The 27,769-nt window shown below is 43.7% G+C and overlaps 1 long non-coding RNA gene across 1 annotated transcript; it reads right to left on the bottom strand.

Annotated features, from left to right (window-relative positions):
* Positions 1-26,026, bottom strand: LOC125005667. The gene is made up of 3 exons (XR_007112473.1): positions 25,764-26,026; positions 256-450; positions 1-160 (listed from the first exon to the last, which is right to left on the bottom strand). It is a non-coding gene; the product is annotated as an uncharacterized LOC125005667 (long non-coding RNA).
* Between the last annotated feature and the right edge of the window lie 1,743 nt (positions 26,027-27,769).

The following is a 27,769-nucleotide window of genomic DNA, read 5'->3' as shown; positions in this document are numbered from 1 at the left end:
TTTAATTCAAGCTTTGAATTAAACCAGTGTCCTCTGCCAAAAGAGCCAACAATGGAATCATGAGCATCAGAATTGGACCCATGGAAGAAGGTGGCCTGGTTTGATAAGTCACGTTCTCTTCTACATGAAGTGGATGGCCAGGGGTGTGTGCGTTGCATACCTGGGGAACACATGGCAATAGGATTTCTTTTAAACTTTTTATATAGACTGACTCTTGGTGAACTTGGTGAAATTCCCCTTGTACCCAGCTTTTACCCAGCTTAATGTTCTTGATTCTGAAGGGGCTCTGTGGTCAGCGCTGATGCCTCCCAGCGAAAAGGTCCGAGTTCAAGTCCAACTCAGGCCTTTCTGGGTGGGGTTTGCATGTTCTCCCTGTGTTTGCGTGGGTTTTCTCCAGCCGGGCACTCCTCCCACCTCCAAAGACTTGCTCGTTAGGTTGACTCAGGGTTCCTACACATAAAAAAAAAAAAAAATATGTAATTTGAGTAGATAGTTGGGTAACATGCAAATAACTTGTTTGATTCCATTATTCTGAATATATATGCGATATGGTTGTGTCACCAAATAATTTCTAGAAGATCTAGGTAGGCTAGGTGTAGCTAGGCCCTTAAAATGGGTAGGAGGAGGATAAGAGCAGAGGGCTGAGCATTCAACTTGTCATCTGCCCAAATGTTTTTTTTGGATATGTAGCCCACTGTCTGCTCTCACGCAAATATTTTAGTCCATTAATGTTTTTTTAGATATTCATACGTTTTAGAAAATTGAATATTTTGATATCATTTTCCATATTTTTCCCAACCTGGAAATTTTTAAAATTAAATTCCATACATTTTCCATACTTTCCATACTTGCGTAGGTACCCTGTTGACAGGTGATTCTAAATTGCACTTGGTGTGAGTGTGAGTGCGAATGGTTGTTTGTCTCTGTGTAAGCCCTGCGATAGACTGGCAACCTGTCTAGGTTGTACCTTGCCTCTTGCCCGAGGACAGACTGGAAAAGGCTCCAGCAACCCCCGTGACCCTAGTGAGGATTACGCGGTAAAAGAAGACGAGATGAGATGAGATGATTCTTGAGGATGCACTATAGGAAGAATGGAAGCTCGGAGAGGCAGTGTGAGGCTTTGGGCAATGTTCTGCTGGGAAACCTTGGGTCCTGCCATCCATGTAGAAGCTACTTTAATGCTACCACCTTCCTAAGCAGTGCTGCAGACCATGTACACTCTTTCATGGAAACAGTATTCCCTGATGGTTATGGCTTCTTCCAGCAGGATAATGAGCCTTGCCAGAAAGCAAAAACAGTTCAAGAATGGTTTAAGGAGCACAACAACAAGTTTGAGGTGTTAACATGGCTTCAGAATTGCCCAAATCTGAATCCAGACGAGAATTCTTGGGATGGTCAAACAAGTCCAATCTATGGAGGTCCCACTTCAAAACGTACAGGACTTAAAAGATCCAAGCTAACATCCTGGTGCCAGATACCCTCAGAGCACACCTTCAAGGGTCTAGTGAAGTCAATGACTCAATGGGTCAGAGTTGTTTTGGCAGCAAAAGGGCAATCAGCACAGTATTAGGATTAAGCATGATAGGTGTATATGCTTTTGCCAGGTATTACTGGTATAGACTAGTGCCACCCCTAGTGGAAAACCTAGGAAAACTGATTCATTCATTGTTCTCATAAAACTAATCCAACTCAATTAAATCTTTACTATACAATAAAAGTGGAGTACATTATCATAATAATGTAATGAGTACACTTTGAACATATTAGTTCAGACACTTAGATGCCTATACGTTTATGCTATACTACAAGCATGTTAATCAGTGTCTCCAACCCAAAGCAACAAATGACTGTGTAAATTAGATTCAGGTTTAGTAATAAACTTAATCAAAATTTCATCTATCCATTTTGTTTTGACAAACCATCCTCATAGTCCAGATGGCGTTGTGGGTTTTCAGTCTCTGTTCTGCCATCATGATGCTCATTAATAATTTATGTCTCATAAATGACTTATAAGCTCCTTCTCCATCTCCCAGTCCTTTCTTTTCTACATTGCGGCCCCATGCACACTATGGACGGTCGGCGCTGGTCCACTGAGCCAATGAAAATGCATGACTTGTTCCGCAGCTGTAAAATTCCAACCTGGTAATGAATGGTTTGTTTTGTTGCTTGTGGTGATGCTTTTGTTGGAACAACTCCGGTCACGACACCTGGATTTTATGTAAAGCTACATTTAAGGTGGTCGGCTAATGTGTTTTTCTGTACACATAATAAAACATGGGATTCAGGCTACACGGCAAACCAGTCATCACACATATAATGGAAATTATTCTCACCTAAGCATTGTAATTTAGGAGAACTTTAAAGGCTCTAATGAAACTAAACTCATAAAGACATAATGATCAGCGAGAGTGCAGATGGGATTTGACGGCGCTCGCACGCACGCGGACACACGCGCACGCGGACCAAGTTCAGAATTCGTATTTCATATTCTATCCACTGGGTGTGTAATGACGCCCGTTATTAAAGCGGGTAATTGTCTTACAGTGGTGCTGTGTTATTGGATCCGGGGGCAGTTCTGCAGACACAGTCGGAGGTAACTGGATGTAAAGTCGCTGAGCAGTGAAATAGGGAGCAGGGCTGAGCAGACACACAGAAGATGGTATCAGCATCAAAGGGAGATGCTAGCATTGTGCTGTGTGACCCTTGTGAATGGCACTCTGCCCACCTGTTACCCTATCCCTCCAGAGATTCTCTCCAACTCTCTCCCCTTGCCTCCTGGAACCGAACACTCGGTTTACTAGAAAATCTTACAAAGACCCCGCGGAGAGAGACAACCATCAAACATGTCAGACACAGAGGCACAAAAACACCATAAATTGAAGCAAACTGTTCATAACAGATCATCTCCATACAAATGGAACTAGAGATAAATTGCTAATGCTCTCTCTTATTGTAAGATCTCCCAAGTACAAAGGAAGAAAACGCTCGCCTTTCTTCACGTATTTAAGTATTTGTTTTTGCTACTGAATGCCTAAGGCTTCTACAGAAGAATAACTACCTGTTTTTACTACTGTTAATAACTCACCAGTTAGACATAGAGCAGATGTCATTATTTCTAATCTGCTACAGTTAGTTATGACTCTGACTTTTTATTTTTTTGCTATTTTCACACAAGAATGCTCCTTCATTCATTTATTTAAAATATCCCAGGGTGAACAAAAGCGCAAAATGTGATTTCACAAATGTGCACCACACTCAGGATATGTTACAGAGGCTTCTTTGATAGATAAAAGGCACCACAGGGTTTTCTGAGTGCACAGTTAAAAATGACAAAACAAAATAAAAAGAATAAAAAGAACGAAACCAAACTAAACCGAAATGAACAGACGCACTATTAACTAGGGATGGGTACTAATAAGATTTTATTGATGCTGATGCCATTATCGATTTCCTTATCAATTCCTTCTGCGAATTTTTCATTAAGAAAAAGTAGGTGTTTGTGGTTTCGTGTAAAAAAAAAAAATGGAGTTAAGAGCCTGTTAAAGAAAACAAATTGGAAATTGGTCACCGGATCCTCTGAGCTCTGCTCTGCTGAGACCGAAAGCTGCCCTTGTTGACTGGAGATTGTTGAACACATGGCACTCTCGGTATTTAAATGTCGTGAGTCGCTGTCGCATGCTTCAGCTTGTTGGTGGTGTTGCCGCCCAAGCTTTAAATTACGGTGCTGCATAAGTTGCACGTTGCGCTGTTACAGTCCCTTCTGGAGAAGTGAAGCCCCACTTTGGACTGTTTCAGTCTCTCCGCCATTGTGTCTTCATTGTCACGCGAGAGTCACGTGAATGACTGTGCTTCGATGTAAAGATTCTTCTTCTATTTTATGGCAAAAAAAAACTATTAGGTGCATTACCATCGCCATCTGGCCTGGGGCGTAAAGATTCGGCACGAAAAGAATCAATAAGGGAAATCGATAAGGATGATTGCTAATGATATCGATGACCAGTTTGAACCAGTTCTTGATGCCAGTCCCTACTTTTAATCATTCAATAAACTACTATGCTGGTGCAGGTTAAAACCAAAGATAACAAGACATGGCCAACTAACACAAACCAGAACTTCATACCGTATAAAAGGTTAGTTCCAGACCGTATGTAAGCCTGAGAAATGTGACTACACGTTACGGGGGTAGGCCGTAAAAACACAGAAAGTTGTTGTTTGTTCAGGCTCCTACTCATCGTCTTCCCTTCTCTCTTCTGAGCTGCAGTGATTTTAGAGAAACTAACTGCTGATGCACATTTATTAACTTCAACTCCAAATGCCACTCAGTCCCACTCATAGTTTTGTGAAGTGCAGAGTGAATCTCAACACACAACCCGTCGTTGCCTAGTCTTTCCGCGGCATAATTACAGAACAATACAGCCCCACCGGCGCACAGGTATAAATACTTCAGACGGCGTAGATAAATGCCATAGATTAGTGATCCATAATCAAATAGGACTGGGGTGTACTGAAGCACTGCATGTTTTAATACAAATATTGAATGTTTTTATTAAATCTGTTTTTGTTGGCCAGTCTGTGCACAAGCAAATAACGTTAACTCGCGTTAAACTCAATCAGTTACAGCCAGTTCTCTGCAGACATATGGAAACTTATTTTTCCAGCAGCACATTGACAGAAAAAAAAAAAAAAAGGACCAGGAGTGTAATTGAGATATAATTCTCTGAAATCATGATCTGATATTGACTCCACTCAAATTAAATTAGGGAGCATTTGTTTGCGTGCGCTGTGATGACAAAGATTATGAATGGTAACATGCGGATGAGGACCTCAGCGGTTGTCGCGGAAGAAACAAAAAGAAATAATTTGAGGGCCATGAGCTGTAATTAACCATCAACGACCCTGAAGCGAAACAATAGCCGCATTCAGATGTGGCCCTTCGTCGCCTTCGCGCTTCGACAACAACAAAAACGTCCTCCTATACAGCGCCACTGAACTCTCATTTAACGCCGGCCCCGCAAACAACATTAATCCAGTTCCTGCCCAGCTGTGCACAGCGTGAGGCGGAGCTGGCAGGCGAAGGAGGAGGTGGACAGCCAGCTGGTGTCATTGGAGCTTTCCTGACTTCGATCACAAAGGTGATTTCTCAGTGGGGGCTTAGTGTCTTAAACACAGTTCTTTACTCGAGTCATTTTACCAGCAGGGCTCTTTCACGAAGAGTCAAACTTGTTACGGGAAGTGCTCTCCTGGATCACAAAACCCGCACATTTACAGAGAGAGACAGATAAAAGAGATAAAAACGAAGGCCCGTCTATAGCTATAGCTGTATCTAACCTATCTAACGACAGTCATCACGCCGGTGTTAGAGGTCGGTGAGGACAGTAATCCAGTGGAGAGCCTGACGGTGTCACATTTTCACTTAGGGGCGGACATGTGGCAGGAACCCATTACGTCTGTCTGGGTCTCACCAGCAGACACTTCTGAAAACACCACTCTTTTTAAAGTGTGAAAGCTTCTGCACTCTGAGGTAGAAAATCATCCAACAAAAAGTGAATTTCTCCAACCAGCTTATGAAAGGTGTTTAATTCTTTGTCGGGGGGGGAAAAAAAGCTACTGTGTGGATTAGAAGTGTACGCTGCGCCACTGAAGTTGAGTAGGAACTGTAAAAACACCATGCTGGCTGAGTTTTTTTTTGTTTTTTTTTCACTTAAGCACAGTGGCACACTTCTTCTAGTATTTACATAGCGACTGGAAAAGCCAAGCTATTTCCTCCTCTGCCAGACCAAAGGCAGCCAGGGCAGAATAAACAGGCCTTTCAGCCCGTCCTGTGGGAATTGTTTTCCTTTTACCAACCGCCGCACGGATTTTAACATAAAAAAGGTCAAAGCCAGGATTTCCTTTTTTTGCAAGCAGCTAAGAGTAGGGGGGTTTATTTGCCTGTTGTCTTAATATATGTCAAGGCCTAAAACAGACAATGTGAGAGACGAACAATGTGGTAGAAAATAGACGACGACCCGGAGTCGGTGAGCAGGACGTGTGCATGCCAGCTTTAATAAAAATATACAAGATTTAACGTCAGAAAGTGCGTTCTACATGCTATCGTCGGTGGGGTTAAGACGAAGGTGAATGCCTCCTCAGCTACTTCTAAGGGCACATAGCCCATGTGTGCAATATCGTGTTTCCAGGAACCTGTGTGATTTGTCTGCAAAGTGTCTTCCCATCCACCCCATTCACCTCAGTCACATCCTTCACGTCAACCCCTCGTCTCTCGTCTCATGAAAGGTAGTCCATTACTGCATATTAGCAGCGGAGTGAGGCAGGGAGATAAGGGAGGCTGCTGATCAAACACACAGACAAATCGCCAGTGACAGAAACACACATTTGTTGCTCGGCGTTTAGCTTTGATCTCTGACTCTGCCAAGAGCCAAAGAGAAGCAGATCTCAGCCTTTGAACTGGAGCTTTTCAGATGAGGTATCTCTCCCCCTCTCTCTCTCCCTCTCTTTTATGGTGATCGGCGTGTACGCTCCGCACATCATTTGCGATCCTTCTCCGCAGCTGATGGCGCCTACATATTGAGCAGGACAGTGAGGGGATGGGTACAGCGCGGGGCGGTGCAGGATATCCACATCACTGACTGGGAACATGACGCAGGTGATGTTGACGCTGATCGTCGGAGCCGCGGGGGCCTCTGGTGGGCCGACACCAGCCCATTAGAAGGAAACCATTGTTCAAGGTTTAACGGAAGCATCACCTTTGTGCACTCCCTAACCGCGCAAACAAGCTGGTATTGGTACACTCGTGGTTACGTTTCAATCGTGCGCAGGCATTATGCAGACGCACATATAGAAATCTGATTAGGCTCCGCCGCTAATCTGCTGATCTCTGACCTGTTTTGATATCACACGTTTTGTTTCGTATCCACGCAATCATGCGCAAACACGTGCACGTGCGCACGCATGCTCACACACGGGGGAGAGCGAGATTGTTTTTGCAGCGCAGTAATAACAGATAAGTGGCTGCTATGTGTCTAAGCTGTCAGCCGTGGATCATCTCATTTCCTGACCAGGCCGGCCCAGGCCCCCTGTGTGTTATTACAAACAGCCGGGATCATGTGACAGGGGAGGGAGATTACTGGAGAAACTAATTGAGGCTGCTCCGTGTGTTCCCTGCCGGAGAACAGTGGGGCGACTGTTTGGCCAGGCGGCCTGATACTCGACCCTCCCATGTCCCCTGCAACCGCAAAACGGCCATTACAAACAAAAGCCCTGTCAAAGCCAAAAGACCTGGCCGGCCCGCGGCGAACCAGATCGCTCTTTTGAAGCTCTGGGATTCCCCTGATCCTGGAGGGGGTGCGTGGGATTAGCAGCACATCCACACACCTGGCTCAGCACATCATCCCAACAGTCTGGTAACGCTCTCCTTGATGAAGAGGGGGAAGGAACGGAAACCGCGCCAGAGGTTTTTGATTATTCCATTTCTATATGAGACGTATTCTTATGTGAAGTCAACCATGAATAGAGCTTCACTCTTTTCTGAATGTTTTGACCCGAATACATTATTGACGATGACGTGTTTTTACTCTGGCCACCGCGTGCAGCTGCGCTGGTTGTAGCATCACAATCCCTGACCCAGTACCATTCAGCATTATTGATACCTACAGCACAATAGCTGGACAGAGGCCAGCAGCAGCAGCAGCAGCAGCAGCAGCTAGGGCCCACTGGTGCTCATGCAGGAACAACTGTCAGCTAACATTTGGTCTGAGTGGAGCAGCATGGCTGTCACACAGAGCTATTATTATGATACAGCCATGGGTCAGGCTGGGGCTCCGGGGTGAGACAAAGTGATCCTGTGTCATCACTTTCAGCTCTGCTTTTCCTTTTATCAGCGCACTATAAGGCAAAGGCAAAACGGCAAAGACGCACCGTCATTAAGACCTACCCAAAATCCCTTCTGACAGGAGGTACACGCCGACAACGCTGCACGGCGCACACACCGTTTCAGTGACCCTGAAAAAGCCACGGCCCGTGTAAAGCATAAACAGGCAAACTAGCACTTACGCCGGATTACACTTTTCACTAGAGGAGATCCAGACGCTGGCCAGTGGGCAGACAGAGGGCGGGGGGGGATGGGGTGGCAGGATTGTATTTCCACAGCGGATATGGTCCCTGCGTTTTACGTACGCGCAGTCGGCCCCAGGCGCGGCCCAGTTCCAGCCTAGTGCCGGTGCCAAGGCTAGCACAGGCGCCGAAGCTGGCTGGACAGGTCTGATAGCACTTTTACAAGTGGGAATCTGAGAGCCACTGTGCTTTTAAAGCTTGGCTACTTGTGCTGCATCTCAAATGACATCCTCTTGCCACCAATAAAGCAATAATCTTGACCACTCCTGTGTCAAGTGGCTCTCTGGTCATAAGTAATGCAGTGTGTGTGTGAGTCTGGGTGACTCAGTCCGTTCTCTCGGGGGTGGTCGGCCCTTCTTGGACAAGTTTCAGGGTTTTGTTGAAATAATGAATGAAGCCCGGGTCGTCAGGAGTGGAAGCGGTTGCTGGACAGTTGACGAGAGGTTGGTGGCCTCATGAGCAGGAACGAACCAGTCAGCCCGGGCAGATATCAGATCTTCTGGGAAACCCAGCTTTGACTGAACAGCTTGTATTCCGCGACGCTCCAAAACGCGGCCTGACCCGAATACTGGATTTAATACCGATACTGATACAAACTGAATCAAATTGCAAGCTGCACACTATCCCATTAACTCCACAATCCACATTGGGCACAATCTTTACTGAAGTCTATCAATTCACCAGATTTCATGCGTAGCCGTGTGCTCTCAAGCAAGCATTACTGCCAGTTTATAAATCGGATGAATTCTCAAACTAGCAACGTGTACGGTAAAGTAATTTTCAGAGCAGATAGGAACTAATCTTCTCTGACCACTGTGGCTCCCCAGCCCACACAACTGATGATGATTATGCAAGTTGAATGATCCAGGTTCAGTGGACCGAATAGCAGTGTATCTGAAATATGAAGCCATAGCTATGCCCGTGTGGCCAATAACCAATTCCTAGCAAACTACAGTTTGTTCTCCACTGCAACCTTTCCAGCACACTTTCACGACTACGCTTCCCCACACTGTTAAGAGAATACACTACACTGATCCAAACATGTGAGTCACTTCCAAACATTTGTTACTGCCCGTAAAGTTGGAGAACCATTTTCAAAAGCGATCAAGCCGCGGCTAAGCTATTCCGAGTATTAGTCGTATTAGTCGTCAAAAAGCACTGCAGCTGTGCCGGTCAGTAAGCACACAAATTTAAAATCCATGCTTCTGGCTTTGAACGTAATCTTTGCAGTTAAAGAGATGACAATAATGGTCATTTAGTATTAGTAAGGAATTTGGACGTTTGTTGGAACATTCAGCAACGATTTTCTAAATAAAAAAAGAACAAAACATTTCCGCGTTCGTGTACCATTACAGATATCGTGTCGAGTCATGCCACTGATATACTCCCCAACGCTGACTGCTGAAAACAGATCTTTGAATTAAAAGCTGTTACATGCAACCACACACACACACACACACCACTGGTGGAAGACACCAGCCTTCATCTTTTAGAAATTTTAGAAATCATTCTTTTAGAAAAGGTCAGCATTGTGATATTTGCATAAATCCTAAAGCCTGTTGGAAGTTTCTCACACTGTTTAAAAAGAGGCGTGTTGTGGGCTTTTCTTTTGCATAGTTTGCACGCATCGTTATACCAGACTAGCAAATTGTTGCACTAAGCTAAGCGCAAACAGGCAAGAGGTCACGTGCACTGAACTGCACTAAAAACCGTTAGTCGCTCAGCCGAATGCACAGCATATCCCACATGTCTTAAGCACTAGTTTAGAAAACCCAAAGTCACGATATTATCAGACTCTAAATCAGATCAGACTAATTGGTAACAGTCTAATGGCTGTTTGTGGCTTTGTTTGGACCCATGAACAAAGAGGAGACACCCACACCCTCGCATGCAGATGCTATAGAAACCGTGGCAACACCAAAGCACCTTACTGGGACCTTAAAAAAAAAAACCTGATGTTCACCGCATAGGCACCACAGTGTCATGTAAAGTAGGTCTGTCTTTTGGCAGCATCTGCTTAAAAGACAAATAGCAGACGACAGATGGTTTTAACACCACTTAAGTCACCCATCCATTAGCTTCCGCATCGAAACCTTCATAGCTAATTGGTGAATCAAACCAGATTTAAGAGGCTCCAAAGACACATCCACCTGCATCACGGATAGTGTTACGGTCTCACAGCAGTGTTAATGCACCACTCCCTGTTCCTGACCCCTAACCATTGTTCCCTGATGCACTTTTATTATTGTGCTGATGTGATTGGGTGTTTTACACAGATTGGAAAGCACAACCTGCTCACGGATCCGGGGAATAAGCGACGCGAGCATTCAGAGCGCATTCACAGACACTTCTGACTCATTAGGGAATTAACATTGTCATTGACCATTCAGCAGCGGCATTAAAAATAATCACACCCTATTATAAGCAATATTGCGGTGAAGCTAGTTAGTATGCCACGGCGTGTTAAACTGAATTTGTTTATTTACGGCTGACTGGCCTCTGATTACTCAACATTTGACAAATTTACAGTCATGCCAATTTTCTTCGAAACCATCCAGCGTGCTGAAGACAACGGGGCTTTGATGGATTCTCTCAGGGGACTGATCATGTCAGCCAGATAACAGAACACTCGTTAAAAGACACATACCGCTTCTTCGGAAACACATTTGATTAGGTTTGTAAATTACTAGCGTTCCTTGTGGAATTGCCTTCAGGATACAGAACTTTGCACATGCAAACAGAAGTCAGCACGCAATTACGGTGACTTGTGTGCCGCCTTAATGTTGACTTTCAGAAATGCTTGCGTCACTTCCAAATGCGTAAGTGTCCTATAACGCTGACAAACAACACGCAGTGAAGTGAAGGCAAAGCTTGCGGCTTTAATGGAAGAATCATACAGCCTTGATGTATTATGACCAAATAGCATATGAATCAGGCAGGGAAATTGAGAGTGAATTAGCATCGGGACGGGCCTCCTCCTCCAGCCTTCCGCCAGCCTCCCATCATTCGTTACGATGATGTATGGCTGCTCTTTATGCCCTGACTTGATATTTCAGACTCATGTGAGGTGTGGATCATTAGGGAAAGCTTTTACCATTAATAAGCAGACGTTGTTTACATGACTAATACTCCAAGAGGCAATGAGGTTGAAGCATTTAGAGTAGGGCATTCATCTTCCCCACACCAGTAAATATCATCCAGATGCTATTGATATTTACTGGGCTGTAGAGAAAATGGCTGGAGTGGACAAACTACATTGTGCAGGGTATTTGAGGAAGGAAGGGACTGAAGAAAGAAATGAAAGGTGGGGAGGGTTAAGAAAGGAGAATGAGTAAAGTAGAAGAACCAGAAAAAGCCCAAGTGCAGATTTGCTTGGTCAACGTAAGATGTAGCACAACAACATCTACTGCAGGTATCTGAATGTGTTTGAAGAAAGACGGGATTTGGGTTGGATTGTTTTCTCAGGGAGTTGGTCTTTGCTGTTCTTATCAGACTAATTAATGTCTAACCAGCAGTAAATATGCTGCAGCGCTATCAGCTCGCGAAGATACCGGGCGATAAAGCAAGCGGTTGAGTTGACTCACGAGCATCCACACGTAAACACGAGCGCGCACGGACGAACGGGCACCGAGTTAAAGGGCGAGAGGCTAAAGGGAAATGTGGGACGAGAGGATGACGTACTGCAAGCTGGGTTATGATCAGTAAAACAAATAAACAAATGGAATATAAAAAATAAATAAATTGTTGATGCACTGTTTTGTTAGATTCGCGCAGTCAATTGAGTTCGCCTACCAATGGAATAAGGGTAACACAGCTTTAGTAGCCAATCAGAAGTTGGGTGGGGGTGGATCTTGGAAAGCTTGATTGAGTTCCAGGAACAGCAATCAAGACAACTTGGGAAAAATAAGCTCTGAGTTGTCAAGCTCAAAAATGACTGCTTCCAAAATGAAAAAAATTGCTGCTGCACATATTTTAATGTTCAGCAAATGGTGACAATACACTAAACTTTTTTTTTCTCCTCCGAGTTAACCTGTAACGTGAACGTTATGGTATCGGATGGCTGACGTTTGATGGAATATAGAATTTCCAAGTTTTCATGAAGGCATCATCTAAGCTGAAACCATCAAGTCACTGTTGTCAGAAAGATGGAGAGTGAATTTATGAAGCTAGGAGAATGTGTCATAACTACAAACAAAGTAAAAAATAAAAATAACTAATATGAAATGTTGTAAAAGATTGTAAATTTATGCCATTTAGAGTTAGAATATGATCTCCAGTTATTTTTGTATGAATTTAAAGTGAATTAAATGGTTAAATTGCGAATAGAATAATTCCTTAAATGAATGAATTAATTAGCTTAAAAAATTCAGGCTCAGGATTTTTTTTTTTTTAACTTTAGGACCTGAATATGTTTCATGTATAGATGGAACTGCATAATACTCCATACGGTCTGATGGTGCGTCTGTTTGTGTACTGTGTGGGGGGGTGGGGTCCGCTTGTCTTAGATAAAAGAAAGCAGAGGGGGCCGCAAGGAAAAACGGATGGGAACCACTGATATAAAAGGCCAAGTCCTTTCAAATGTGTGACAAAAATAAATTTTCTATGCAAATTACGTACATGTAAACATAATTTGTAGGAGTTTCCACGAGGGAGGCAGTTAACGGTTTGACGGACAGTTGGAACTGGGCAAATTACAGACTGTGGCATTCACAGTTACCAGATCTCAACCCACTTGAGCAGCAGGAATTTGGCCCTCTCTCCTCTCGCTCTGTCACTGACACCATCGTCAAAACACCAAAATGAGGGAGCATTTCAGGGAAGAACAATTTTCCATTTATCTGCTCCTTTCACTTGTAGGATCAGAGCCACGGAAACTGCCGCCGAGGTTCATTTTTTCGTACACCTTTGCGCGCGCACGCATGCACGCACGCGAAACCCCAGCGAAACCATCTGCTGAGTGACGACGGCGCTAATTAAAAGCTCTCGGTGAAAGGTTAGGGTAAGCAGATGCGTCACTTGGCCTTTTTCGAACATCATCAAAACATAATAACAAAAAGCCTGGTGTGAGCAAACAGGCGACAACATCACCACGTTCTGATGGTAACGCAAGTGATGATGATGAAGGATTGCATAAAATATGTAGTCTTTGTGCTAGCCCAGCCAAGGCTGCACTCAGGGGGATGAGGCAGCAAAAAAAATCCCACAATACCATTAAGACATTAGATCTCTTCTGCGTCTGTAACTGTGTTAAATTGCAATTATGTCCTCGTGTCATCCAGCACGCCATAGGGGAGACTGGAGGACGCTAACGGAGGCTGAGGGGAGAGACCTAAGAGGCGAAGTGCTGCGTGGGGACACCGATACATATTCCTGCAGTAGTTGGGAGGAGACGGAGACGGCTATTTTCCACTTACCAATAGCCGGGGTCATAGATGACTGATGAAAACGGAGACGTGTCCCTCCACCCAATGGATTATTGAGCTTAGCTTTCAGTCCCGCCTCCACGCTTCAGACCCAACCACGAAAAGAAAGTGGCTTAACTTGTCATCCCTTTAGAGAACGATGTAATTAACGGGCTCTGATGAGCAGCTCAATCTCCGCAGACAGGGGGAGATTGGCCTGGTTTTTGGAGAATAAGTGCGAGTCTGTGTGTGTGTGTGTGCGCGTTTGTGCGAGACGGAACGGAGAGGAAGGAAGGAGGATGAGAAAGGCACACACCTTGCGAATATGTGCAGCGTCCCCCGGTGATGTCTCGTCCTTGAACGCGACCTTGACGGTTGCCCTCTCGTTTCTCATGTATTTCCCATTGAGTTTTAGTTATTATTCCATTAATCTAAAGTCCCAATGTGCAGATATGACCGAATTTAATTTAGCAGGAAAACCCGAGGACCAGCAGCTTATCGGTGAAATTACAACATGTTGTCCAATGAATCTGGAAAGGACAAGACCCTATTAGGTTTTGGACTTGAGGGATGGAGAGAAATGGAGAAACGCTATTGTCAGGCCTTTCTTTGGAGAAAAAGAGAGAGAGCGGCGAAGCACTTCCTCCTGTGTCCTCCGTGGGTAACTATTCGCAGCAAAGTATGCACGTTATTTCTGTCTCCACCGATGACGTCGGCTCTCGGCGTCAGAGGAAACGCTTTTGCACATGGAAGCACCGGAGAAATAGTTGATGGGGCTCTAAAAACCCATTCATAATGCATGGATACAAAACGCATACAGTCGTTCCACGCAAACCTCGTCGTCTTCAGCACAGCACGCGTGCTGAAGTACACTTTTATCAGCTTGTAAAACATGTCCACTGTAGGTGCGGCGCGGGGAAGAACTTAAATTGTTAATAGGTCGACCAGCACTTGAATACGAACCTAATCAACTTTACCTGAGAGATGCGCTGCTACAGTAAAAACAAATCTATGCACACGAGAGCAACACTATATTTAGGATTTGCCGCGCGCTTCTGAATTTGAGACTACTTCCTAAAATGAAATATTCCCAAATAAAACCGCGTACCCTATATTCTGTGGATTATCCGGAAATAACCGGGCCACTGTTTCTGGAAAGAGATGCGGCTGTTGAATTTTTAAATACTACTTTTAATGCTCTGAGCGTTTCAGATGAAATTATATTCACCGCCGTTTCCCCCAATGCATGCTAAAATAAGAGTCAACATGACCTTAAAGACCAGAACTAAACGGTTTCAGTAAAGGGATTGACAGGTGACACGTAGGTTTTAGTAATGGGTTGGAGGCGAATAAAATAATAGTCGTCTGCTTTACAAGACAAATCCCCCTTTTGTTTATTCCTCACAGAGGACGTCCTCAAACTGTCTGGTTATCCGGGATCCAATCATCTGATGATATCATTAATCGTATCTCATAAGAAATTTAAAGGGGCTGGGTGGGCCATTCCCCTTAAGTAATCTGTCAATATTAGAGCACTTAGGAGGAGACAGAGACGGGGTGAAAACAATAGAAAGTGTGCTGGCGGAGAACAATCCTGAAGTCACTTCACACACATACTTGCTCAGTAATGAGGGTTCACCTAAGCTGTGTTGCTACTCTGCTAATCTGACTGGGAGATTTTGAGCTGATAAATGCTTAAATGTAAGGGTGATTTATTTGGGCTTGAGCAGAGGGTGCAGTAAACATCCTGTGACAGTGACCCGGACCCTGGAGCGTTTAAACAACACACAACTTCTGGGACATTTTCGGTTTCTACATTTCTTGGATGACATATGAACCCGACGAGAGACCCCGGAGAAACCGAGAAAGATATGGAAGTAAGAGTAACACGCATAAAGCTGGCTCAGGTTTCTTAATTCTTTGTCACAAACTCCAGCTGCCATTCCAGCAACATAAGTTACACGCGGCTTCTCGCAATGCGTGGGAGTCTGTTTGTCTGCGCTTTCTGTGTGTTTCTCTAAGTGGATGGAGCACTCTATCCAGCGAAAGGTTCAGGCCCAAGCAATAACTCACGAACCGGAAAAGGCTTCATTGTTGCCTCTTGTGTTTCAGTTAATTAAACTCTTGAACTGGGCAAAGAACTCTGTGATTTGGCTTGTGAAATAAGGTTGCGAAATAAGAAAACACATTTTTATTACATATTACTTTAGAGCAAACAGTGATTAATTCTGTAGGTGAATAAACCCAAACCCTCGGTATGCTGTGAGCTTGCTAAGATTGACATTGCATTGCTATATTTTATAAGTTTACATTTCATATGATGTTGCCGCATGCAGTTAAGAGACACGGATGAGCCGCAATATTAAAACCACTGACAGGAGAAGGACACAACATTGACTATTTTGTGACAATTTAATGTCATGCCTTGGTGGAAGTCGGAGGGTGGAAGTCAGAGTCGGAACTGACGTCACACTGGAGTTATCGACGTTCCAGTTCCAGAAGCTGGAAAACTAGATGGCCGCGTCCATGAAAGCTCTTGCCTGGAAACTTTGTGTGTTCAATATTCACAATTTTCAAGTGCAGAGTGAAATTACAGTTAAATTTAGACCATTTTAGTTACAAATTGTAAATGGAACAGATAACTTGAACCAACTCGTGAGTTTTTTACTAGAATAAATTTACAGTGATGACCATGAGGCAAACATAAAGATATTCAAAAGTTTTAATTGTTTTATTTAAATGTAGAAAAAAACAGGCCGTTAATCACAGTTGGCACGATGGTGTTTGGCTCCGATTTTGTTTCACCAGGCTATTGTTTTTAGCTGTTGTTAGCACGACATGGTCTCGTAAGTTCCCATATAACAAATGAAAAACATTCACCTACACTGTAACAGCATTTCAACATATGTCAGTCTGTGAAACCGATTTAATGCAACAAAAACTAACCCGAAGTGCTAATAAACGGAATATTACAGGAGCTTCTAATTACTGTTTACACACGGGGCGGCCATCTTGGTAACTCAGCTCGGGGATAGAGAGGATTCTACGCCTTTCTGAGTAGAAAATCCAACTTTGGGGGGCGTTCCAGTTGAAAATTCCAACTGGGAACTCGGAAATTCCAACTTCTGAGTTCAAATGGAACGCACCATTAGCGTGGATGATAGTAAAGGCTGTAAAGTGAGAAGTTTGGCCTCGCCCCTTGGAGTGCACTCATTAGGGAGTTCTCGCAGTTTGTTGGAAGTGAGCGCAGTTAGTGCGGAAAAGCAGAAATGCTAGCAGCCACTCTGGGAGATGCTAACAATCGTGATCTCTCCTGCTTTGAGATGGGCATACTGTGTGTGGGTGTATGCGGAGTGAACGGCGTGATCTGACGGACACGGACCAAAATATTACGAAAACTGCCTCTTGTTGTCCATGTTCCGCATCTCCACAATGCTCACCGTGTGTGACGTATGCAGTGCGAGGGCCCAATGAGGACTTCCCCGGAGTTTGGCGCTCGAGATTCTTGTGAAGAATAAATTACCTGAACAAAATGAACCAAACCTACAGGAACCAAATGCCCGCCCTCAGAAGGCCCATGTCCATTATCTGATGGGTCAGAACGGTTCTGGAGGCACAAGGGAGACATACACAACATTAAGAAGGTGATCATAATGTTACGCCTGGTCGGTGTATGCAAAGTAGCCATGATGCAAACCTGGGATTTAAATTCTCTCATTTGCCTCTCCTAATGTAGCATCTTTCTCTCTGCTCTTCCACATGCTGTTCTCTGAGGCCAGGCCTCTGTTCACTAATGACCAAAGAGGAAAACACAGAGCCGAAGAAAACACATAACGTCGAGAGCGGCTCAATGGGAGTGATTCATCCCTCTTTTAGACCGCAGCATACAAATTGTAAAATCAAAGCTCGACGTGATGACAAATACCACGAATACTTTTAAACTTTCACATTAGTGTCAAACTCTGCAGTGTGAATAAGTGCCCTGGTTGACAGAGCTGCATGTGTCTCTGTCACTCTGTAAAGGTGCACATATATTACACAACCGTAGCAATGATTAAAATGTTCTAAACTCCTCAGAGGCATTTTCTGCTATTTCACCTCAGCCGTCCCTAATTTTGGCTCCGGATTTTTTGGCTTTTCCCTGGGTTGCATTTACTTTCTAATCATAATGCACCCCCAGTGCGTCCCTCAGTGCAGCATGAATTTGCAAACAATGTGAAGCAACAGGAGCTGTACACAAAAACCTTATGCAAGATGCTGCCTTTGACTTTTTTCATGGGCATTTCTTTTGAGCAGGTAAAACCGCCTGCAGGATCTTATCCTCTCTGACAGTTCTGAGTTTGGGTTAATATTAGAAACCAGGGCAGAGTAGTCATGTAGGGAGATTACGTATAAAAACACAGAACGGGAGCAACCACGACTCGTCTTAGTCATTTCCCCCGCTGTACCCAGTCCAATTAATATATTTTTAGCTTAATATTTACTCAGCAGATTATATGTGTGATGAAAAAAGTTTAAGTCTTGTTAAAGTTGCCTTCGTCCTCGCTCGGGGAGATTTAGGCTGGGTTTTGAAAAGCACCTTGAGACAATTTGTATTTTTATTGATGCTATATAGATACAATTGAATTGAACTAAACTGAACTGAATTAAACTGTGACCTTCTGACGTACATCTACTACTGAATATTATAGTAGTCTAACGAAAAAGAAGGACAGTGCAGCGTGTTTCAGTTCCAGCATTTATTAACCCTCCTCCTCTATGACATCATCCTGTCTGGCAGCGAGCTACGTAATGGACCTTCAGACGTCTGCAGACATTACCACATACCCCTTATCTCCCCTCCAGTAAGAAAACACTGCATCTGCAAATGATCAATATCAATAATGTGAATGACGTCTGTATAATACAGAGCCCCATTTGCTTCTACCGCATGCTGGTCTCACAGTGTGCTGCACATCCTGGGTTTCGAATCCACCTGGGCTTGACTCGTTACATAGAAACAATATTCAAATTGAAGCTGTGGGAACATGCAAAGATCAGCCACAACATTAAAACCACTGGGAGGAGAAGAAAAGAACATTGACCATCTTGTGACAATTCATTGTTTTGCTGTGAAACTTTTGGACCAAGCATTCGTGTCAGTGTTACTTAGACTTAGTACCACCCACCTAGACCAGACACCCTAAACCCCAAAGCAATGACACCTGATGCCTTGATGGCAGCCACACACAAACACACACAAAAACAGTTTAGGAACAACTTAGGATCAATAAGGTGTTGACTTGGCCTCTAAGTTCACTAGATCCCAAACTGATCAAATATCTGTGGGATGATCCACAGAGACCCCACAGGACCCAAAGGCCAGACACCACAGGACATCCTCAGAAAGTGTTCATAATGAGTCACAACTGTTCTGGAGGCTCAAAAGAGACCTACATAATATTAGGAAGGTGGTCATAATGTTATGCCTGATAATTTATAGTATTGTTTCATTGCTGTGACCTATGTAGTGGACATGTTCAGGTTTATTGCTTTTTATATTGGTAACATGTTTTAATACCCTTTGCCAACAGAGTATAAACGTATTGTTGATTCCAGCTTAACACACACAGCTAGACTTGGGTGTTGTTTGTGTCTCCGACAAAGGTGAACCGTTGTTTCCTTTTACTTTCACCGCAAAGATCGCAAAGACTGCAATAAAAATACGGGACCGTTACAGGAACGATCTCAGCAAAGGTCTCGGGATGCAGCTAGCCAAAGTGCTTATGTGACCCTTCATTCAAAGTCGCGGCGCACGCATTTAAAATCATAAATTTCCCTTTCCGAGGGATTTTACAACGGCGCCAATTGCTGTTGCTTTTGATGGTGTTTATTCTACGCACAAACTACACTAGAGTGTGCTCATTAGTCATCCTGTCATAAAGGCAAAGTCAGCAAGAACAATAAACGCGGCTCATCCAAAACGAAGCTTTTGTCTGTCTAAAAGAAATAGTGTTGGCAGGCGTTGCCTCAGACAATGCAATAACCCAACGGGCCACACAAACAGAAACGCGCACATATACTACGCTGAATGTAATACAGGGCAACGCGGCTCCTTTACGCCTGTCTGATTAGAGTAGGTGATAAAGCAGCAAGAAATTAGCCTATCCACAAGATCATCTGAAGCTAAAACAAAATGAGGAGATGTAGGGCAGAGACGAAGGGGGGAGGGGGGGAGATAAGCACACAGAAGACCAATTAAAGAGAGATGAGGTAGGATTATGAGGAGAAGGTGAGTGATGGGGAGGGGGAGGAGGAGGGGAGGATGGCAGATAAAGCATCAATACTTGCTTACTCCTCCATACAAGGGTGACAGGGTGAAAGGCATTGCTATAATTGTCAGCATATACCAATCAGCCATAACATTATGACCACCTTCCTAACATTGTGTAGGTCTCCCTTGTGCCTCCGGGACAGCTGTGACTCATCAGAGAATGGACATGGGCCTTTAAGAGGGTGTCCTTATTTTTATTCTTTAGTCCACCCATATGTGCACTGCCTGCGTGACTGCTGTTAATGAGAATTTCCCCACTGTGGGATGAATAAAGGCATATCTTATCTGATCTTATCATTTGTCTGTCAAAATACTGTTGTTAGTGGGGGTCCTATGTGTCCTATAGGTGTGGATTGTCCCACAGATACTTGACCAGTTTGGGATCTCGTTGAATTCGGAGGCCAGGTCAACACGTTGTGCTGCTTTTGATGTTTTTTGAGTTGTTCCTAAATCATTTTTGTACGTGCGCTTGTGTCAGGTTGCATCCTGCTGGGGATCAAGGAGTATCACCGATATAAGGGTGGGGATACCTGGTCTGGTCTTGTTGGGCAGGACATGTCTAGGTAACATCTACACGAACGCCAGGTCCGAACGTTTCCCAGCAGAACACCGTTTTGTCACAAGATGGTCAATGTTATTCACTTTATATTTACTACACCTGTCACTGGTCGTAATGTTATGCCTGGTTGGTGAAGAAAGAAAGAAAGAAAGAAAGAAAGAAAGAAAGAAAGAAAGAAAGAAAGAGGTACTGCCGGAAAAAAAAATTTCTGTCTGCTGGCCAACCTTGCTCAACCATGAAATCCTGACTTGGGGAAATATGGATATTTCACACACCTATAAACAGTACTGAAGCATCCCCTTCTCTGCTGTTCACACAACATGCAGAGAGACAGCTCCGCCTGAAACCAGATGGTTCAGAATTCTCACACACATGCCCGCCGACTGCTGAGCTTGTGATGCTTGCGAATTCTCAGGCTTTTGCATGTCTAGACGCCGCGCAGGCGGTGGCGGCCCGGTTCCAGCAGCAGATGAGCGTCCGGATGCATAATTAACAGGCCGGTTTGGCACCTGACAGCCTCGGAGGTCACAGTGTCCTCTCTCCATTACCCGGGCGCCAATCAGCCTCTGGATCACCTGAGCGCGTCCTTGTCCCAACAGCAGATTGCCCAGAGGACATCAGTCACATTATACAGCCCAATCAGAGACTGGGACTCGCACAAAGGCTTGAGCGGGCATGGCTAGAGATAGAGTACAGGGGTGATGTCTCCCAAATGAAGCTGAGCTGCCACTCAGGGTAGATGGGGCACAAGACAAACCACACCCCGCGCAGGGACATGACCTTGCACATACAGAATTAATCCCCCAACAGCACCGATCAAAACAAGAGCGGACTGATGGCTACGGAATGATTCGACCGTACTGCTGCTGGCAGTTCTAACGGTTTCTTTACTCATTGCCGGCTATATTTATATATCTATTAAAATGGATTTGTTGCAGTAATTCCACTGACAGGAGCAAATGTGTTACTTTTAAATGTCAGCCCCGTGCAGGTCAGTATAAATTTTGCTTCTGAAAATGCCAAAGCAGGTGTCACCAGCTTTAATTTACCTCGGACATTTTGTGGCATTTTGTTGAGACGTGTTGAACAAGTTTTCGCAATATCAATAAAAACTAAAAGATTACACGGACTTCTGTGCGAGGAGCCGCGCTCGACCTCGGTCTGCAAAACAAGCGGCGGGATTTGAAGCGCAAACCAACGCCTCTGTCATCACGGTCATATTAGTTCTGCCGCAGTAATACTAAATACTTAAGTCAGCAATACCTTGGGTTTGATGGAAGTTCTAAAGCTACTTCAGGCCGCTCACCAAACAAACCATTTGTTCCCACTCAGACTGCAACTCTAAATCTCTGGGCTCCCATTGACCTGGAACCGGGCCTCAACACAATACTGAAAGGGTCCTTTGAGAGGGCCAGGACGGCAGGCAGGAATAGGAGGGGTTTGAGGGCAGGGAAGCCAGGCTGGGGTTCTGTGAGTTGAGGCTCCCTTAGCTCCTGTTTCCCAGCTTAGAGTGATAGGCCCAGGGAGATGAAAGACCCTCAGACTCTGTGAATTGAGCTCTAGACAGGTCTCACAAAACTGGATGTGCTAACACAGGGCCTCCTTCAAAACTGCAGAATGACCGCTTTCAATTGGCAGACCCATTGTCTTCCTTTAGAGAGCCGATGTTTGACTTGCGATAGGCGACAATAGAGCGGACACACGGTATTTTTGTGGCTCGGTTGAAGGCTTTACTTGGGAGGTTTTGGGGTTTTAACAAGATTACAAATACCACTTTTGTCTCATTCGTGTTTTAACCTTAGCGTTGAGTTAACCAGAAGTAACCACAGACGGACTTAAAAGAGAACAATGGGAGAAATCCCATAACAGCGATCTGTAATTATAATTATTATTGGATTTTGTACCCGTCTTTATAAAACTACGCATCTGAAAGCATCTTTTGCTACAGTGGGGTAAGTTACAAGCACATGTAACTTAGAAAATGTTTCAACCTTGATTTTAATTTGTCAACCATTTGCACAAAATACCCCAGATATTTTCAGATGTTCACATGGCGACTTTGTGAGACCACAGGTAACACACGCCGGCTGAATAAACCTCCATGAAGCTGGTACCCTATATGATGAGAATGTGATGACAATATGTGCAGTGCAGTGACAGCACAATGCTTTATGAGCGAAGACAAGAGTCACAGTTTATATTGCTTTGGCAAGCGAAACGTACATTCACCTAGTCTATTAAAAACAATAATGATTGTGTTTGGGTTAGTGGTTATTGTACATTACCCACCTCTACGATGTTTATCTGGGTTTTTCATCAGGTTCAGTCCCAACAGTGCTGAGTGTGTGAAGCTTTTTCTGCTTCAATATGAGATCATGGCAGGGCACATTAGATGATTCTTCTTTACATGCAGCTGGATTTATTTTTTTTTATTTTTTATTTTTTTTTTGGAACCATGCAAATCCAGCCTCCCTGTCTCATTCCTGCAGCCACTATATAGAGAAGGTTGGCAGTATCCAAAGACACATTGTTTACGCGTGTGTTTCTCCCTCTGGACTTTTCTTTCGGGCATGCATCTCTACCCCTGCCTAATAAACTGCTGCACAGAGCTGAGTCTAAACGGGAAAAAAAAGCTGCGTATTGTAAACAGTAGTAAATACTCCGGTGCAGATGCACATCCTGAACGTTTTGTTTGAATGTCCAAACTGAAACCAAATATCTCCCACAGACTGCAATTGGAAAAGTGCTATTTTTAATACTTGAGAAAGTCCAAATGTAATACAATATGCACGACCCAAATCACATTCAATTCAATATTCTCAGACTGGGAACATTAATGCAAACTGATATAAACTGCAAGATCATCCCAGTGATACTTTAAATAAATATATTTCGTGGATCTCTTCCTTCTCTTGACATCCATTTATAAGATAGTGATCGTAACTAAATGAAAGGTGTCTTTAAACTGCGTATAAATGGAGGTAAACTCTTCTAATGGGAATATTAGCTGGAGCTGTTAATTATTTGCCAGGTGTTTACCTTGGTGGGGTGATACTCACTGAAGTCAGGTCACGCTAGAACAGAACTGGGTCTTATGACATCAGGTCAACAAATAGCCACACTGATAGATGGGGTGAAAAGACGGCTGTCTTATGTGGGTAAAGTGATAAAGTTTATATGTGTAAATCACATTTTCATAAATAGCGTTTATTACAGAAATACTTCCTTTGCCTTCTCTGCACATCTGAGCACCACAGGAGGAGGATCAGGGTCGGGGTTATCTTCATTTGAAAGATCTGATGTCGTTTCCTAAAGTTTGCATGATTAGTCTTGCCAGACCACACAACAAGTTCACACAGGGAGGGAGATCCAAAAGCTACGACTCTGAGAGCACCGTCAGGCCAACCCTGGAGTGAATGTCAGATTACTGATTCAAGAGAGCTGCCGAAAACTATCACACAAAGATGTTCTGTGTAATTCATTGTCGGACGAGTACGGAAGGAGGAGTTTTATGAACCTCACCTAACGAGCAATGGCTGCTTTCAGAATGCTACTTTGCTATTGCGCTTATTGGAGTGAAAAAAGTTTTAAGGGCCCCTACTTTAATACATCACCCATGGACTGAAGCAGAACGAGGAAATGCTGTGTGCATCTCGGACCACCTCTGTATTTTCCTCGCCCCCAAAACTCAACTTTTCAATAATGCCGTTTAAAGATTAACCCGAGACCGCCTGGATGAAACGGAACAGAAACACTGATTCATGTCTGCTCAAACACAGGCGCTATGTGGTAGTTAACAGCATGAGCAAACTGTGCCACTTCTAAATCTCTCTGTGATCAGCGCCTCCTTGCAGCAGATATTAATCAACTAGTTTGCAGGTGAGAGCCACGCGCCAGGAAAATAAAATGTCTGCTGGAACAATTAAAAAAACCTAAAAAGTCACACTCTGCAGAATTAGTTGTATTTACCAGGCGATGACCGCGAAACATTAGTTTGTTGTTCATAAGAGAAGAAAAAAGAAGAGATTTAGTTTTTTTCTTGTTGAAAAACCTTGTGTGTCATTGGCGTGTCAAGGCTTAGCCAAGCCAGAGGTTATCTTTCAGGGAGTTCAAGTAAATCACTAACAGCGCAAGACATTATGAATACACACCTTTGTGGTAGCTGACAAATCCATTCTGGACCTGCCCGCCGCCATTTGAGCAAAATCATATCTGTGAACAACAACAGAGAGTGGACCACACAGCCCCTCTGGCCTCCTTGGCCTAGTTTTCCCTTTGCTTTCACAAACCCAAGAATCTGCCCACGCCTCCATCCTACTTGTCTGTCTAGCTGTGGAGATGTGGAGGTTTCGTGTTTAGCTTGAAAGTGCCTTTAATCCCCTCACCGGCCTGGAAGCAGCTGGCTGGTCAGTCTCGATCGGGCGATAAAGGGTCTCTTTCTTTGAAGCTATGGATGTGGATTTACGGTCCCATAAAGAAGTTGGCAGCCAAAATTTAAATAAAGAGACTGGTCTGGTTGAAGCTATAAGATACACTTTACAATTAGTAAGATAAAATGGTGTTTTGATCTGTTGATGGAGACGTGGATGTGAAGCAGGCATGCTCAGAGCCTCCCGAGTGTGACAGTTTTCTCTCAGGGCCTCATTTAAGCTGAGTGAATAAAGACGACAGTTAAGTAACTTCAGATATCGTCACTTATTCATACTTTCTAACACACACACACACACACGCAGACACCACAGTCTTAAAGGGGCATTCGTTGCAGTGGCCTGTGTCATTAATATTCTAATGAAGGGAACTGTTAGCCCATAACAAGGAGAGATTTTCTGTCTCTAGAGAAAACCACACGTTCACAACTGCGACAAAATAAAGAGCCAAAGACAGGAAAAAAAGAAACACAGCTTTTCAGTTGCTCTGATGAATATTCAATGCAGTGTAAGTTCTAATGATACAGACCCAAATAGAATCCTTTAATTTGGCAAATACTTAAATGAAAAGACGTCAAGTATGTTGTTTATGTCAATGAAACAGTTTGAGGTAATAAATAAAATCACAGTAATTGATGAGACATTTGAATCATCGTTTAAAGTTTGCAGTTCTCACATAATAAAGACTTTCACCTCAGAAAATTATTAATCATTTTTTGCACATTTTTCATCTATATTACTATTATGGTTTCAGTATATAGTGAAAAGTCTGAAAGTATCCTGACATTTGGTTTATATGAAGAAGTTACTGAATAAATTGAAGTGGTTTCCAACTCAGCGTCCAGTTGTTGCATTTTTCGTCAAAATCGTTCTCTTTCCGGCAGTCATAAATTTGTCAAATCTGAACATACAGACATAAAATACGTATTAACGGATTCATTGTTACTTACTTTTCCCGAAGACATCAGTATCCCCGGTGTCCGTTGCGAAGGAAAATCCGTAAATCCGCTTTGAAATTTCAAAAAGAAAGACGGCCCTTTTGTTCAGAACTTGCTTGAGAATATCCACGTTTTTGTGTCTTCGTCAACATTAAGTTAACACAATGAATTATTTTTTCAAAATATCCTCAACAACTTTTCAAACACAACATGCTAGCGAATTCGGCGTAATTCATTTATCCTAAATATCAAAAAAGAAAACAAAACAGCATGTCTTTTTTATCCCTTCAACCGAATTCAAGCACATTATATTTCCTGTTTACGTCCCCCAAAGCATTATGGGAAATGTGCATGTTTGGAATTGTGGTCCTGTTTTGACACAAACAGGCAGATGAACGTATTTTCTGATAACATTTAATTACACCCTTGCCAAAGTCTCTGAATACGGTTGACGGAACTGAGGATGCTTTATTCATCTGACTCTATCAGTAACCTTTTCATTTTGTCAGAGTCAAACTTTTAATGGAGAGCATCATAATATTCAGTCAGCGAAAAGCGCACTGCTGTGATGCTAATGTGACTAAAATGTGCATGCTGGAAAAATGCATCATCTGTCATAAAACTGTGACTTGTCTGACTCTTTTCGCCTTCCCCACCAAGCGCATCCTCGTGCTATAAAAAGGATGCACACTGTTAAATCATCATCATCAGCTGTGTGTTGTCACATAGTAGCACCAATGTACTTTTTGCCCTCACAACATTGCACCAACTAACAGCAACATTTTGGCTCTGTGACATGACTGTAGATTTCCTCATTTATTTTTTTGTGTGTGTGTCAGTGTGTGTGTGGCCGTATGCGTCTGCTGAATATATGTCGTGTCACAGGATTGCCTCCCGGTCCGGGGCTTTATTTACCGACGGGGTTCGGTGTGTAGTGGGACACAGGCGCCACAGATCACTACACGGCCTTAATTATGTTATCAGTCAACTCAGGGTGTAAATATCCCCGAGAATGTATCGGTCCCAGCGGGAAACATGCACACACTCACAAATACAGACACACACACACAAAAACAGCAACTCACAAACCCTCAAACACATCCAGTCCTTTAGGCACCATCAGTTACAATCTATTTCTACCCGCTGACTGATGTGTAGCGTGATCAATGTGTCCGATGAGGTACAGTGTGCTTCTTATTTACAATCTGAGCTCCATACCAGGTTTCAAACAAAGAATATGGAAGGGCACCAACAGAAATTCAAAACTCAGATAAGCATGTAGGCCACAGCGAGACAAAGACAGACACTCGGTCAGGAGGCAGGGAAGATCGCATACACAGATCAGGCATAACATTATGACCACCTTCCTAATATTGTGTAAGCCTCCTTTGTGCTTCCAAATAGTTGTGAGTCATCAGAGAATGGACATGGGAGGGGAGGCTCTGTGGATCCGGTGTGTTCCAGTGCATCCCACAGATACATGATTAGTTTGGGATCTGGTGAATTTAGAGGCCAAGTCAACACCTTGTGCTGTTTTTCATCTATTTTTAATAAACAGTGTCAGTGGTCATAATGTCACGCCTGATCGGCCATACGGACACATCTTGACGTACTTCGTTCTGAGCGGAGCTGTCTGCGTTGTTTATCCACGGTGAATATATGAAACACAGAACATGGCTGTGTCAGGCGGCCCCGGTGCAATAGAGCCTGTATCTGCGGGATAAATAAACGTCCTGTGCCGGAGAGAGTTCAGGTTTGTTTTTCAAAGGACGTTCCAGCTAACCCTGTTGTTTTGGCACTGAGGGCCTGCCTGGACCCATGCTGCAATAATAACTCACTCTTGAGATAACTTTCAATATTTTCACCTCAGCCTCTGAATAGCAAATACACAAGAGAGCTAAATATAAGGTATCACAGTAGGTGAGAGGTTCCCTTCTCCCTTAGAAGTCAACAGTTCAAAACCCTGCTTTAATTAAATTCGAATCATTCTTGATTTATTTATGAAGTCGATCAGTAAA

The sequence above is a fragment of the Mugil cephalus genome, chromosome 3 (genome assembly GCF_022458985.1).
Source record: "Mugil cephalus isolate CIBA_MC_2020 chromosome 3, CIBA_Mcephalus_1.1, whole genome shotgun sequence".
NCBI lineage: Eukaryota > Metazoa > Chordata > Actinopteri > Mugiliformes > Mugilidae > Mugil > Mugil cephalus.
Note: the sequence above shows the minus strand (reverse complement) of the source record. Positions and strands in the feature narration are given on the sequence as shown.